Source organism: Marmota monax, unplaced genomic scaffold (genome assembly GCF_021218885.2).
Source record: "Marmota monax isolate L192 unplaced genomic scaffold, Marmota_monax_Labrador192_F-V1.1 WCK01_AAM20220418_F8-fsc00010, whole genome shotgun sequence".
Taxonomy (NCBI): domain Eukaryota; kingdom Metazoa; phylum Chordata; class Mammalia; order Rodentia; family Sciuridae; genus Marmota; species Marmota monax.
Window position 1 is genome coordinate 16,274,078 of NW_026692321.1, and position 14,890 is coordinate 16,288,967.

The window sequence follows — 14,890 nt, forward strand, 5'->3', positions numbered from 1 at the left end:
CGGTGCTTCCTGCATCAATTCCCAAGGAGACCACTTGCATCCAAATCCTTATTTCAGGCTCTGCTTGCGGGGAACCCAAACTAAGACACGTACCCCTCTGAGTATCTTCCTGTTGGTCTTCCAGGTGCTGCGGTCCTCCAGGTCCTAGCTTCAGCCCTGACAGGAAGCCTTCCTGGCCCCCTCCAGCCCAGAGCTCTCTCTCCTGGGCCACCATCCGTCCCATCAGCAGAGTTAACTCTGCCCTTTGTGCAGCCCATTGTTGGGGGGGGTGCAGAGGCTAGCTTGAGTGTTTGGCTCAGATCTGAAGGTGCCTCTCCAGGTCCTCAACTGGGAGTGAGGACTAGCAGAGGCATCGAGCAGAGCGGAGGATGGGTAGGTAGACAATGCCAAGAGTACACTCTCTAAGGGGGGTAAAAAAAATACCCGTCCTTCCAAATTTTAATGCAAGCCCTGATGGATGACTTGGGCCATTTCCGTCCATTGTGGTCATTGCAAGGAGAGTACATTGTGTTCCAAAGGAAAAATGTTCTCTGGATGTGGTGATCTTCGCCACACAGGCTTGTGACAGAGAGAACCACATCAACTTCTAAATTTTCTCAATGGAATGCAATGTGTAATAAAATATAAATAGGCCTTTAAGAAGCATCTATGTGTTTCCTTTTATCAACCTTTAGATGCGTTCAAGCCAAGTACAATTTTATATGAATTCTAGATGATATGTAGTATTTTTATTTGCTACTTCATTGCTAAATGTTTCATATAAAACTGAAGAGGGAAAAAATACATAGTCCCACATATAAAAGAAAGAGCAGATGGCTGAATGTGACCATGGGAAGAAGCAGAGAATGGAGAAGGATCCGAATGCAGGCCCCGGGTACTGAGCGAGGGCCTGAGATGGAGTGGAGGGAAACTGGTACCTGTGGTTACCTGTGCTCATTAGCCATTTGCTTCCACTGTGTTTTGAGGAGGCCATTAGTATTCACAAGAATCCACAGGTACCTTTGTTATGTTTTTTTTTTATCTTTTAAATGTACATATAAATGAGTATGTATTATTTATAGACGTCTTTGGATTTAGAAACATCAGGCTTGAAAAGTAATGCAGCAAGGAATATTTGATTTAATGCTCACTAGAGAGGGGAGAGGGGGGCACTTTCTGCAGGAAGGAAGCCTGGGCTGGGAGAAGTTACCTAACCTTTCTGGGGGGCTTTCCTAGAAGCTGTTTGGTGACAGTTCACGTGTGGAAACATCATCGGGTGAAAGACAGGACCGTAGCCAGGGAGCTATGGAAATAAAGTTCTCACCCTGGCTCTCCTACTGACAGGCGCTGTGACCTTGAGCTTGCCAGGCACCCTCGTTTTTACTGGCTTCCCTGCCTGCATCTGGACCAGAGGTCATGCCAGCCAATGGCCTTGGATGCACTCACACCGATTGCCCTGGACTGGGGCCTCTATTACTGCTTTATTTTGCAAAATAGCAGTGAGGTTGGTGACCCATAGTTTCGTAGATTATTGGGGAGGTGGGGTGTTTCATTTTTGCAGTGGTGGGGATTACACCCAAGGTCTTGAATATGCCAGGCAAGTGCCCTGTCACTAAGCTGCACCCCGACCTGCACAGGTTGGTGGTGTTCAGGTGGCACAGGAAACCAGGGCACAACCGAGCCACTCACCTACACATGTCCGTAGAGATCGGGGAAACGGAGTTAGCTTCTCCTTCTATTTTCAGTTCCTAGGTTGTTTCTACGTTGGCCAAGAAAAGCAGAGTACTTACAGAAATTCCTGGTAATAACTGCTTTCTGCTTGGGTATGGAGAAACATGCCTGTCTGTGGTTTATTTTTAAATGGATAACTCATCAGATGTGGGGAAAATGTCCTATAATCTCCACAGACTTTCTTTCACAAAATTTTTTCCTCAGAGTGTGCACAGACAGCCTCAGATCCATTCAAATAAAATAGCTCTTCCCTGGGTGAGGAAGCAGTGCCTCCCAGACCCACTTGGGGCCAAGAAAGGGTTTTCAGCTGCTGGCCCGGAAGGCTTGGGTTGAGAGGAGAGGTGGCACAGGGAATAAAGCCTCAGAAGCCTCCGCTGTTGATTCTGGACTTTGGTTTGCCGCTTGCTGGGGAGCAGGTAAACCCAGGGGGCTGGTGGCGGTTGGCACTGAAGACTAAGCACTCTTCTTACCCTGGAGCATTTAACTCTTGGAACAACCCTGAATATTTAGTGATACCTTCCCCGTGGTGCGGAGGAGGAGGCTGAGGCAGGGGAGGCAGTGAGGGAGACAGGTGCGGTCAGTGCCATAAATGGCAGAGCTGATGGAGACCCAGGTCTCTCGGGTTATGTCTCCCAGGCTCTTGCCACTGCACAGCTCGATCCAAGCCCTGCACCGGGGGTCAGACACAAGGGAAACTCAAAATGAAGCTCTGATTGTTCACGGAGGCTTCAAGCCCAGCTCCGGAATTCAGACTTGGGAAAACGGATTCGCAGACCTCTCTGCATCTCTGTGAAGGCCAAAAAGCACAGAGAGGCGGACAGCCCACCTGATGTTCCCCCGTGAAGCCACTTCCCCCCATCACTTCTCTTCACAGCTGAGAAGAAGTAAAGGCCCCAACAGGCCAGGGATGGCGTGGGACCCTGAGCATTAGCAGCTACAGTTATGGCCAGACTGGCTCATTCCAGACCCTGGGAATGGGCTGGAGGGGTGGCTGTCCCTTCTGCCACCATGACCATCTCCAGCTCCATGACACGTACAGCTGTGGTTTGGATAGAGGGCTCACTGTGCTTTCTGATGTGGGGTACAGGTCGTGGGACCAGAAAAAAGACAGACCTCAGGCAAGAAACCCAAACAGGGAAGAGAAGTCCTACTCTCTCTCTGGGCTCTGCTTGTGAGGTCCAGACCTGAAGCAGGCTCTTGGCTAGGCATGCATTCCCGATGCTGAGGTGCTATCTGCCCCATGGAGTGGGGAGAGCCTAGCCAGGGTCCGCAGCCGGCCTGGAGAACAGGCTGGGACCCTCTCGCCCAGCTACGTGTTGCTTTCTTTCCTCCACCTCCTGGCCTGTTGTTTGGTTTTACTCCCCAAGACTCTCTGCAAGTCTTGTTTAAATGTTAGAGCCTGGCCCCAGGGGGGTCAGGGAGAATCCAGGGAAGAGACTTGTCCACATTTCAGAGTTTTAAAGGGGCAGCACCCAGGAGGCCCTCACGGTGGTGGGAGCAGGCCATTGGAATCACCCCACATGGAGAACCGGGTGGACTGGAGAAGGGGACCCTGCCTACCTCTCCACACCAGAAAGAGACGAGAAGCCATACCCACCCTGACCCTGCTTGGCAGAGCAGCAGCTGGCCTGCCTGTCAGAGAATTAGGGACGTCAGCGCTGCCCCAACCCCCGGGACTCGCCAGGCAGTCTAATGAGGCAGAGTAGATGCAGAAGAGCTGCGAACGGCCCACAGCTTCAGGCAAATGTGAAGCGTCATCATGAAAAGCTTAAATTTATGGGTCTGAAGGAGAAGCAACATCTGGGAAGGAATTATTGCAATTTAAAGGGAGGATGCAGGCCTGTTTATAAGAGCGAAATCTGGAAGCAATGTCTGATTTTTTTTTTTAACTAGTTTGTATTCCAGTCATGAAACTATGGTGTGGATATCTGCCAGATGTTCAAAGAAAAATTGTAGAAGATGAGTTGCATCTTGTAGCCATTTGCCTTCATTCAGCAGAGCTTTACTGAACATCTACTACATGCCAGCTGTATGCCCTCTGGTGATATCTTCACTGCCTCCGTGGGCAAGTCAGGCTAGAGGAGATTGATTTGGCACCTTCGGCATCATGAAGCTTTCAAGAAAACACAAGGGCCATCCCAGATCTGATCCAGGAACAGGCAGATCTGAACTAACCAGTGGTGGGGACATGCGCTGGCACTGAGTAGCACAACCAGGTTGGGGGGGTCTTAGTTAATTTAATTCCTGAGGAGTCTGCTGTGCAAAAGGAATGTGGTTTGGGGGCTTTCATTTGCAATTTTGTTTCTGAAATGTTTCAGTCTAGGTTTCTGGACTTCCTCAGGCTGCAGGCACCCCATTTTCCTTATTTCCATGTTCTCCTTGCCCCAAATCAGTGAGAGGACTAGGAGATGGGCCCCTTTTATGTGAGACTGGCCCATCTAGATGGCCCCGTGGGCGACACATGTGCCCCTGTTGTGACAGTCTCCACGACTTTGTCTAAAGAGTCTCTCTACTCCAGAGAGAGGCAGGGAAACTTCCAAAGAGACATTTGGAGGAGGAGAAGCCCTGAAGGTAGGTGAGAGATGGGGGTGAGGCTGGTATGCGGCATGTCGTGGAAGAGCTGGGGTATCTTGCAACAGGACACGGGGAAAAGTGCAATTTGCCTGGTTCTCCAGGATTCAGGATCATGAGTGCATCTTGGTTGGGGAGCACTGTCACCATTCTTAGGGTTTAGCACAATCCCTCTAGTGACAGTAAAGCCACTTGGGGAACTGTCACCTTCGTAAAGTCTGCCATCGTCATTTCCTGCTGCTAGACAGTATGACTTAGCTCAGGCTGCCATCCCTAGATACCACAAGACTGAGTGCTTCGTCGCAGAAATGTGTTCACAGGTCCGGAGATGGGAAGTCCCCAGTCAAGGTCCATCACGGCAGGTTCTGATGCAGACTCTCTTCCTGGCCTGCAGAGAGACACTCCCGTGTCCTCAAAAGGAGGCCAGGGGGCGGGGTGGGGGGCAGGCGTCTGATGTCTCTTCCTCTTTCATGAAGACATCAGTTTGAACATTCTGTAGAGCCAGGGCTCCATCCTTATGACCTGTTGACCTTGGTAACTGCCATGAAGTCCCTACCTTCAAATACAGCCATGTTAGGAGTTAGGGCTTCAGCATAGGAATTTTGGGGTTCACAGTTTTGGCCATAGCAAGGTGAGAGACCAAGAGGCCTCCCCTGAGGCATCAGTAGTCGAAAGTAGAGAGAACTGATAAATCAGCTCGGTTTTCTGAGTAATGCTGTGCGTTTGGCTGGAGTGAGAGGGAGAAGGAAAAATTGGATTTTTGGGGGGGTGGGAGGGAAGGGTACCATGGATTGAACTCAGGGGCACTCCACCACTGAGCCACACACATCCCCAGGCTTGTTTTGTATTTTATTTAGAGACAGGGTCTCAATGAATAGCTTATCAGCCTCGCCACTGCTGAGGCTGGCTTTGAACTCGCTGTCCTCCTATCTCAGCCTCCCAAGCCGCTGGCATTACAAGCATGCACCACTGTACCTGGCTAGAATTGGGGCTTTAATGACAGAAAGTCAGCAGTGCCATTCCCTGAGATAAGGGTTTAGAACTAGCAGATTTTGGAGAAAGCCGATCAGTTCATGCATGCAGTCTCAATGGAGCAGGTAGGGCAGAGAATTGCCCCCCAAAAAAGTGAAAATTGGTCCCTAGAGTTTGGGTGAAGGGTGGAGAATCTTAGCTATCACAATCATTTGTAGCTCTCCAAAGTGCTCCAACAAAATCTTGGTCCCTAGAACTTAATTTCTCTTGTTGGGGAGAATCGAAATGTCATTGAACTTAATTTTTCTTGTGTGGGGTGAAAAGAGACAATAACGAAATAAAATTGAGAAACACTAGTTGTTAATTGTGGAGAATTTGGGAGCAGGGCCCACTGCTGGCAGAGGTCTGTGGCAGGTAGGAGCGAGGGGTGCGTTGAAGTTTCTCTGCTGTCAGGGGGCTGTGCAGGGTGAGGGGTCACTTGGTAACCTGAATCCCACCAGGACATCTTGCTGCTAAGAAACGGGGAGAGTCACTAGGAACCTACTGGGATGAGGTGCCTTTATTCAGCTCATCGTGGTGACTACAAATGAACACAGGACAGCTCTCATTTCTTCACGACGGGGTCCCCAGGAACAGAGCATCCTGAGAATCCAGACCAAAAGCATGGAGTGGAGGCTCAGAATCGGGAATTCCAATTGAGCCTCCCTCATTGACTTTGTCTGGACAGCTTATTGGCCGTCGACCTCTGTTTCCTCATCTATAAAATAGGGATACTAAAAGGAACCAAATCCCAGATTGGTTAGAAAGGGTGAGTGAGCACATGGTAAACTCTGAGCCTGACCAAAATTCCACTGTGGTTTCTGTGTCAGGCTCCGTGGCCTCTGCAGACGTGGTCTTGCTTGATGAATACGGGTCACGGTACACTTGCCAGGCGGTGCATCCCTGGCAGTTGAAAACAAGTAATGGATTTCATCAGAGGCCAATTCTGGCCCTTAATGGAAATGGGAAACCTGCACTGTGCTGGGTGGGCTCTCCTCCTTTAAAAGCAGTGCCTTCCGGACCCCTAAGCCCATGAACTGTCGTGAACCTGATGGATAAACCTTCGGAGCACGTTTGTTTTTGTGTTGGCAAGATGCCTGCAGGCTTTGGTGAACCCAGAGTTGATATTATTAATGGATGGACGGTTTTTCTGTCTTAAAAGAGAGTGTGGATAAGTGTTCCTCTTGCAGGATGCATTGAGAACAGACCCTGAAGCCCAGGGCCAAGGCCGCTAGGGAACCCTGCACTGGAAGGGCCTGAGGACTAGGCTTGGGCTGGCTTCCTCCCTATAGCTTGTGGCCTCCAGTTCCTTTGCTTTTATTTTGCAAGGAAGAAAGAGTCTGTTTCCCAGTTTGCTGAGGGGTGCTCAACCGCTGGGCGCTGAAACCATAATTGAGCAGTGTGGTTGAGTCAGGCAGGGCTGCTTTCTGATCCCGTATCAAACTGGAGACTCCACTAATTGGTTTCTTCTCTGTAGACAGTTTCTCTCCAAAAAAACTGGAGTCTTTTATAGAGACATAAAAAATCCTGGGACCCTTGTTTATAATTCTCTAATCAATTTGGTTCCTGTCAGGAATCATCTTTACTTACACTGAGTTAGAACGGATCTCAAAATTTTTCTTTGAGTTCAGTTTTGAAGATTTCCCAGCATTTAACCCAAACAGCCCATTCAGTCTTACTTACTCGGGGGTCTTAATGCCTTGTCAAGGTCAATCAGCATCTCTTAAATGCCTTGGGAAGGTAAAGGTCATAAGACCCCTTTCACACTTAGTGACTGATTACAAACTTCTTTTTTTAAAAAAATAGAGTCCTCTATCCTTTGGCTTTTGAAATTTGTCTTTCTTAAGACATAAGCTGCCTTTTGATGACAAAATTAATGGAAGGGAAAAGGTCAGTTTGATCAGAGATGTCAAAAATCAAGTCCCACCAGGTGCAACTTGGGAGGCTGAGGCAAGAGGATTGCAAGTTCAAGGCCAATCGTAGCAGCTTAGCGAGGCCCTAAGCAGTTTAGTGAGACCCTGTCTCAAAATAAAATATCAAAAGGGCTGGAGACGTGGCTCAGTGGTAAAGCGCCCTGGGTTCAATCTCCAGTACCAAAAAAAAAAAAAAAAGTCCCAAGGTCTTGTCATCTCACCTGGAGATGGAAGATCCTACTTACCCACCCCCTGTGATTTCTTAGGCTTATTCCTGAGATCCCTTTTCCCAGACCATGGTCATTAGAAACATAACGGTTTTATAACACTAACCTGGAAACAGGATTATTACTAGAAACAGGCTTCTAGTAATTTAAAAATCACTTTAACTGCCAAGCATCTTCTAGAGTAGACTGCATTTAGGTGAGTGGAGGTAGCTTCTAGGCCTCCTAAGAAGAAAAGAGATTGAACCATGGATCTACTACTGTCCACCACCAGGCGGTGGGTGCCGAGGAGGCCATGGAATCCCCAGGAAGCCCCAGAGGATCTAACTGCAAGAATTGGAGGTTGAGAGGATGCAAAAAGAGCAAGAAAGGAAAGATGTGAAAAAATAAATAAAGGCTGAACATTCACTAAAAACTGGTAGATACCCTCCAGGGAGGAGTTTCTGGTTGGCGTGGACCAAGGTGTCACCACACAGGAGTGCCAGGTGACAGTACCAAGGTGGTGATGCTCCTGAGGAAAAGAAAGGAGAGGACTCATGGACCCGGTTCTCTAGTTTGAAAAATGGGAAGCAGAGGTTCCTAAGAATTAAATAGTTTGCCTGGTGTCATAAAACTAAGTGACGGTGTTACAGAATTCCAGTTCCTGTCTGCTTGGTTCCAAAGTCCTGTGTTCAGCCCTCTCTACATTTGTATCCATTTGGGGGGTCTCAAAAGGAAATAGACATATTCCTTAAAAATATGTCATTCAAAGAGAATTAAATTAAAGAACTAGTTACAAAAGTGCAGGTACAGTATAAAGAAGCCACCATGGGCTGATAAATGGAGATGGGGGTGATTACTGCCTCAGCCTAAGCAGGTAAGGGGAGGAAGCTATTACTGAACCCAGAGAGAAAGGCAAATGGAGCAGCCTGTGCCCATGACCTTCAGTCGAGGGACTTGGCCAGGCCGACATAGCAGGGAGGAAGGCAAGGAGGACAATGTGTAGCTAGTCCCCACCACTAGCCCCCAATCCCCTGCTACTTCCTGTGTGGACTGACCCTAACCAGAAATCAGAGAGCTTCAGAGCTGAGTGATGCCCTCCATGCAGGTCAGGTGGGCCTCCCAGAACACAGGACAGGGTTGGAGCCCGGGAAGCAGACCTGGATAAATTGAATCGATCCAGCACAGCCTGTAGTGGCCCACGTGTCCATGCGTGTCGGGACCTTTGCATTAGCACATTTGAAGAAGGTCCCAAAGAACCCAGCTTTGCATGTGGTTTGTTTTCATTTCAGTGATCTCTAGAACTTGCCTCTGGGCCTCAGAGGAGGAAGGAAGGCTGCTGTCCCCACAGCAGGCTGTAAACTGCCCTGTGGTCCTTCCGCAGCGCTGTCCCCACAAGCTCCCGCTGGCCTGTACCGGGTTCATTCAGCACAGTCGGGCTCCAACCTGAGATGCAGGCGTTAGCTGGCCAGAGGGGTTAAGCCATCTGGTTGAGGAGAAGGAAATTAACCTGTCATTGACCTCTGAGAATTTTGTCCCGAGAGATTGAGAGCCCCTTCTGAAGCTTGGTAACCAGGAACTTCTGCTCTCAGTTAACAGGCCCCACGGTGGCCTCCACGGCCCTCTGCAGTCTGGGTACGCAGGTCTTGGCTTCATGTCCACTGGAAGCTCCCTGGCCCAGCCACAGTGGCCTCCTTGCTGATGCTGGAACACACAGTCGTGTTCCCCTGAGGCATCTGCTCCGTCCCTTCCCTCTGCCCCAAACACCTGCATGACCCATATTTTTTAAGAAGCCAGGGAAATTACCAAGCTAGGACCAGTCAGGAGAATTCCCTTATTTCTATTCTACATGCAAGGATCCCCCGGCCACTGAGATTCTCTATTTAATGAAAATCATGGAAGTAATCTTTGTGGTGATTCTTCAGAAGAGTTAATAGGTTTTTTTTTTTCCAGCTTATTTTGGTTATAGTTTCCAGTTTGTAAATATGTTTAGGTAATCTTTTCCACCTTCTCCAAATTCTCTTATAGATTCATTAGATTGAATCAATGCTTTCTCCTGTCTCAGTTCTTCATATACGCATTCTTCTCAGAAATGTAACAAAACCCTTCAAAAAAAGAGTGGGTGCAATTGTCATGACTCGTGGGGCTGACCCTAACCTTATTTACCCTGCACCCCAAGCCCCCAAATGCACTGCCCACCCTGCTCTGTTTCATCTCTACAATTAGTGCTTACAACCTTCTCATGTGCTCTAGAATTTTCACTTATCCTAAGTTTCCCATTCTTTGCATGTTTTCACCCACTAGGATATGAGCTCCACAGGGGCAGGAATATTTTCATTCATGCATGCATTCCCAGTATGAACCTGGCCTAACATACAGCAGGCACTCAATAAGTGCTTATTGAATGAATGAATGAGATTCACAAGAACCTAAAAATGGTGTGACCACCCTCTTCCAGACCTCTCTCTTCACCAATACCCATCTGCTGAAGATCTTTCCCAGAAATACATTGATCTTCTAATCGCCAGCATTGCCAATACCTTGTGGCCAAAGCGATCTATGTTCCTGAATGCATCACACAGGCTTGGCACAGGAAATGAACTTGGGACTTTGGCTCCGCATCAGAATTAAATGGTGACCTTGGCTTACTTTGCCTCCCCACAGAGGTTATTTCTTAATCATAAAGAGAACACTTTGTCCTTGGGAAAAGTAATATTTTTGCCACCTCCAGCTTTCAAATGGCTATTTGATATGGCTCACGGGTGTCCCTGTCAGTAGCAGCTGAAAGAGCTCCGGTGGAGAGGACCTGAGAGAGACCCGTGTGGCGTTGTCAGAGAGAAGCTGGCCATGAGGTGGAATTAGTTTACAATAACTTACTTACCTGTCCAAATCCTTCATATCACATTAAAGCTTTCCCCTGCTACCCAGGACCCTGGAGGGCTAAGAGGAAAAAGGAAAATCAATTGATAATGATACATTCCGTTTAAAAAAAATATATTGATTCCCAGGTAATGACAGTGGCGTGTTTTTGCAGGGGAGGATGCCATTTCCCAGCCCGGCGATGGCTTTCTCATATATTACATTTGAAAGAGCAGACGTGGAATGGCCCTGCCTCCCCATAATAGATAGCCTCTTTCTATTAGGTATTAAATCTCTATATATATATATTTTTAAATTCTCTCTAAGGAACCCATCCTTCACCTCCTCAAGGTCTTCTTACCCATTGTCTAAAAGAAGTAATGATTTGTTTTTGTAATTCTCAAGTTTGTGTCCTTTTCAGCATTAATGACCTGAATTTCTTATTTTTCCCCATGGCTGGAGTTTCTTTGTTTGGATTAGGTGGAAGGCAATGCCATTGTTCTCCCTCTTATCCAGTGTTAATGGCTCAGTGGTGGGGATCAGGGCTGGCTGGCTGGGGGACAGAGGAGAGACACCTCTCCTCTCAGGTACTGCTTGGGCCTGTTGTGCCCCCTTATCTTGAGGGTACAGCAGTAGAGATGGTCCCCAGGAGGTGGCCCAGCATCTGGGAAAAACACGAGGTGGAGACCAGCATCCATTTAGGGTGGGGACATCCAAGACACTGGAATTCAAAATAGGTCTTTTTGCAAAAAGTGACTCCTGTTCCCCACCCCAACCCCACTCTCTTTCCCTCTCTTTCCAGACTGTCTGGCTTCCCCGTGATGCTCGCACTTGGCTGAGTGTTGGTGGCCGTCAAGGTTTTTGCATCCTGGGGACGAATCCTGAGCTTGCCAGAGACGGGCGGCGCAAGGTAGGTCTCTCTGCTCAGCTCACGTGGAATAAGAAAAGCACCCAACCTGGGCACAGCTGCCTGTTTCCTCGCACACTGAGTGTCTGGGGAAGAGGAGAAATACAGCAGGGCCTCACTCTTTGGGTTGGTAAGATTTTTACCACTGGTGTATGATTCACTTATTATTTGTTCATCGTTAAAAGATTTTTAAGATTTTTTTTGTTCATTGTCAAAAGATAACAGCTTCCTAAGGGCAGGGGGTGCAGCTCAGTGTTAGAAGGAGTACTTAGTATACATGAGACCCGGGGTTCAAGCCTCAGTGTGCACACACATAAAAGAAGTACCTAAAATTTCATAAATGTCTTATATTCCCCATATATAATCATCTTAGTGTGTACACAGGCCTATATGTACATGCATACATGGATCAGACTGTATGCGCTACTCAGAAAAATGTTATTTTGACTCAACCATACATGTGAAAACACCTTTTTATAGTAGTGAATAGTGATCTATGTCATCATTTTTCAAGGCTTCATATTATATGAATACAATAATATGCATAATTTACTTGATGCCCAAATGATGGACATTTTGCATGTTTTGAATATTTTGCTGTAGCAAATAATACCACAAGAAACATTTTTGCCCATGTACTTTGCATAATCATTTGATTATTTTCTTGGGTTAAATCTGGCCTAATAGTTTTACTGTGAATTCTGAAATTCAAGATCAGGCAACCACTCCTGGTTGGAGAATCTGGCCTACCTTGTAAGAGTGTGAATCTTACGTAAAGAATGTGCATTGCTCTAACACCAGCAGGCCCAGAATATGCCCACAGAAGCAGCGGAGCCTGCAGCTGGAATTGCCAATGCTCACCCATTTACTGCTAAAGGGGGAGGAGCTGGAATGAACCAAGATAGTGGGGGAATGGACAGAGGGACTTAAGACAGCTGAGGCTCAGCTGGCCCAGCCTCACATTTCCTTGCAGCACTTGAGCATTTAGAAGTCTATGGGTCCCAAGCCAGTTGAGGTGGCACATGCCTGTAATCCTAGCAGCTCAGGGAGACTGAGGCAGGAAGATCGTGAGTTCAAAGCCAACCTCAGCAAAAGCGAGGCACTAAGCAACTCAAATAAGATACAAAATAGGGCTGGGGTTGTGGCTCAGTGGTCAGTGGTCAAGTGCCCCTGAGTTCAATCCCTAGTACTAAAAAAAAAAAAAAAAGAAGAAGAAGACGACGACGTCCATGGATCCTAGCAGCCCAGGAGGCTGAGGCAGGAGGATCGCAAGTTCAAAGCCAGCCTCAGCAACTTAGCAAGGACCTAAGCAACTTAGTGAAACCCTGTCTCAAAATAAAAAATAAAAAGAGCTGAGGATGTGACTCGGTGGTAAATTGCCCCTGGGTTAAATCCTCAGTATAAAAAAAAAGGAAAGAAGTCCATGGGCCATGGGTCTGCAGGAGTACAAGGGCCCAGTGCTGGGTGGCACAGACCATAGTGGCTCCAGGACTGCTGCATGCTGACAGGAAGCCTCTTGGCATCTGCCTGTGGCCGGCTTGTGACTTACACCCCAGCTTTCCTCTGCATCAGAGCAGAGCAGAAAGTCAGTAGGCGTCTTCTATGTGCCGGTTCTCTGCTGATCAGAGAGCCTTCTCTTTGGACTCAGAGATGGTGAGGCTGAGGGTAGCCCATCTCTCCCAGAACCTTATGCAGAAAGAAGACAGTGCAGCTCTGGGATCCAGCTGGGGGTAGCCGAGGCTGTCAGCAGGAAGTGGAAGGAGGCTCCAGACTGGGACTAGATCAGCTGCCAAAAGGGAAAAACCCCCACCACCCAACTGTGCCTCCTGCCAGCTGCCACCCAGAAGCCCAGTGGGGGCAGCCAGAGGAGGACAGATGGCTTCCTGACCTAGGGATCTGGTGGGCTGTTGGCACAGGCCTAATGGCACCACTGACTGGGGGCAGCTGGGCTCATGCATTATCCCTGGCCCTGGAGACTGTGAGGTCAGAGAAGGGGAGTTGGAAACATGACAGTGAAGCCTGAGTTTGGTGACAGTAGCCCTCCCAGCTCCAAGAGGGCAGAGATGAGCAAGCATCTGAGAAAAGGTTTGGGAGTTGTGCTTCATGGGGGACCGGCTGTGACTGTGGCAGGGAGGAAGGGGATAGGAGGCCCCAGGGCAATGAGCTTTGGTTCCTTAAACGACGACTCTTAGTTTGGGGCCTTCTGTTGCCTGATACCCACACAGAGTGACACATGGCTCTCATTCATCCCAACCTTGGATGAGAATAGATTTCTGATGGGGGGATCCTGAAGGTGGTCTCAGCAGGCATGCCTGACAGGGTGCACTCTGTGAGCATCAGACGGAGGTCCCCGCCGCAGATTCCCGTCTGTCTTCCCTACCACCTGGCCAGGTCCTGGAGGGTGGGTTCTGTGTTCTGCCCTCCATACTTCCCCCAGCACCCTCTGCACTTTGAGAAAACCTACCCCTGCCCGCAGGCAGGACTGTCCTGAGAGCACCCATGCCCCATGGCCTAGTGCGAGGTGCGCTCCTCCCTCCTGAGCAGGACTTCCACTGATTTCTGGGAGGACAAAAAGGTGCGGTGGCCCACTGTGGCCCCTGGTGACCAGTGGAAGCAGCTACCGCTTCACTGTGGAAACTGGGCCAGCTCCCTGGTTCCTGCGCGCCCTGCTTCAACAGGCCAGTCCAGGCAAAAGCTATCTGCCTTTCAGAAATGTCTGATGAACGAAAAGCACCCAAGTAACCAAAAAGGGCCCAGAACAAGTCAGCAGGGGTGACATCTAACTCTGCACCACAGGGGACAATAAGCAGAGGACTCAGGGCAAGAACCAAAGGCTGCTCCCAGGATGGTACCAGCAGAACCCCAGCCCCCGGAACAGATGGAAGGCGGCTGCCAGGCTCCTGGGCTCTGAGGAGTCGCCAGGTGCAGCCGCCCCTGCCTCCGTCACTAGGACCGTGGGACCATCTCAGTCCTGCCTGTCCAGACCCCTTGCCCCTACCCTCAGCAAACAAAATGCCCTGTGTGTCCTGCATCCTTGGAGGACATTGCACACGTCTCCAGAGACAGCAGGACTTGGAGCTGTTCCCTGTGCCTCGCCTTGGGCTTCCTCACTTGCCGCAGCTTCGCTTCCCCCAAATCGATCTGCAGGTGTCCTCTCTGACCACACTCCTGTCCTCTGCGTGACTTCACTCCCGACCAGGACCGCCTTGCTTCATTGAGACCTCCAGGCCTTCTTCCTCTCTGTGGCCTTCTTCGTCTCTGCTGCCTCCTTGTCCATCTCCATCCTGCCACTGTGGCTCCCACCCCAGGATGGGCCTCAGTGCACGTGACCTCCCAGTGCGGCTCTGAACGCTGTGTGCATTCAGTTGCCCACTTATCCTCAGACTGTTGCTGCCTTTCCTGGCCTGCCCTGGGGACCTCTGCAGTCCCCTCCTTTGCTGAGCCTCTGGGCTTTCTGGCACCTTAGAAATCCATGTGTCCACGCCCATTGGCAGGGCACAGTCCCTCAGCTGGACTGAGCCAGGGGGCAGCCCTGGCCAGGCAGCTCCTGTGGCCGCTCCCTGACTGCTGCCCTTTACCTCTTTCCATTGAAGGGTCCCTGAGACCCCAGGGCCCTGTCTACCTCCACATGGACAAATTGCTTCTCTCCTAGTTTCCTGGGTATGTGGACCTCCCGCCACTGTCACTGTACTCATGGGGACTTCGCTCTCTGGCTC

General features: G+C 49.4%; 1 protein-coding gene across 1 annotated transcript in view; it reads left to right on the forward strand.

The window, feature by feature from the left end:
• Positions 1-14,890, forward strand: part of Klhl29 (kelch like family member 29) — a 282,372-nt gene that overhangs the window by 65,251 nt on the left and 202,231 nt on the right. Inside the window, exon 2 of the mRNA XM_046441335.2 lies at positions 11,070-11,177. The gene's annotated coding sequence lies outside the window, so the exon portion shown is untranslated. The remainder of the gene's footprint in view (positions 1-11,069; positions 11,178-14,890) is intronic.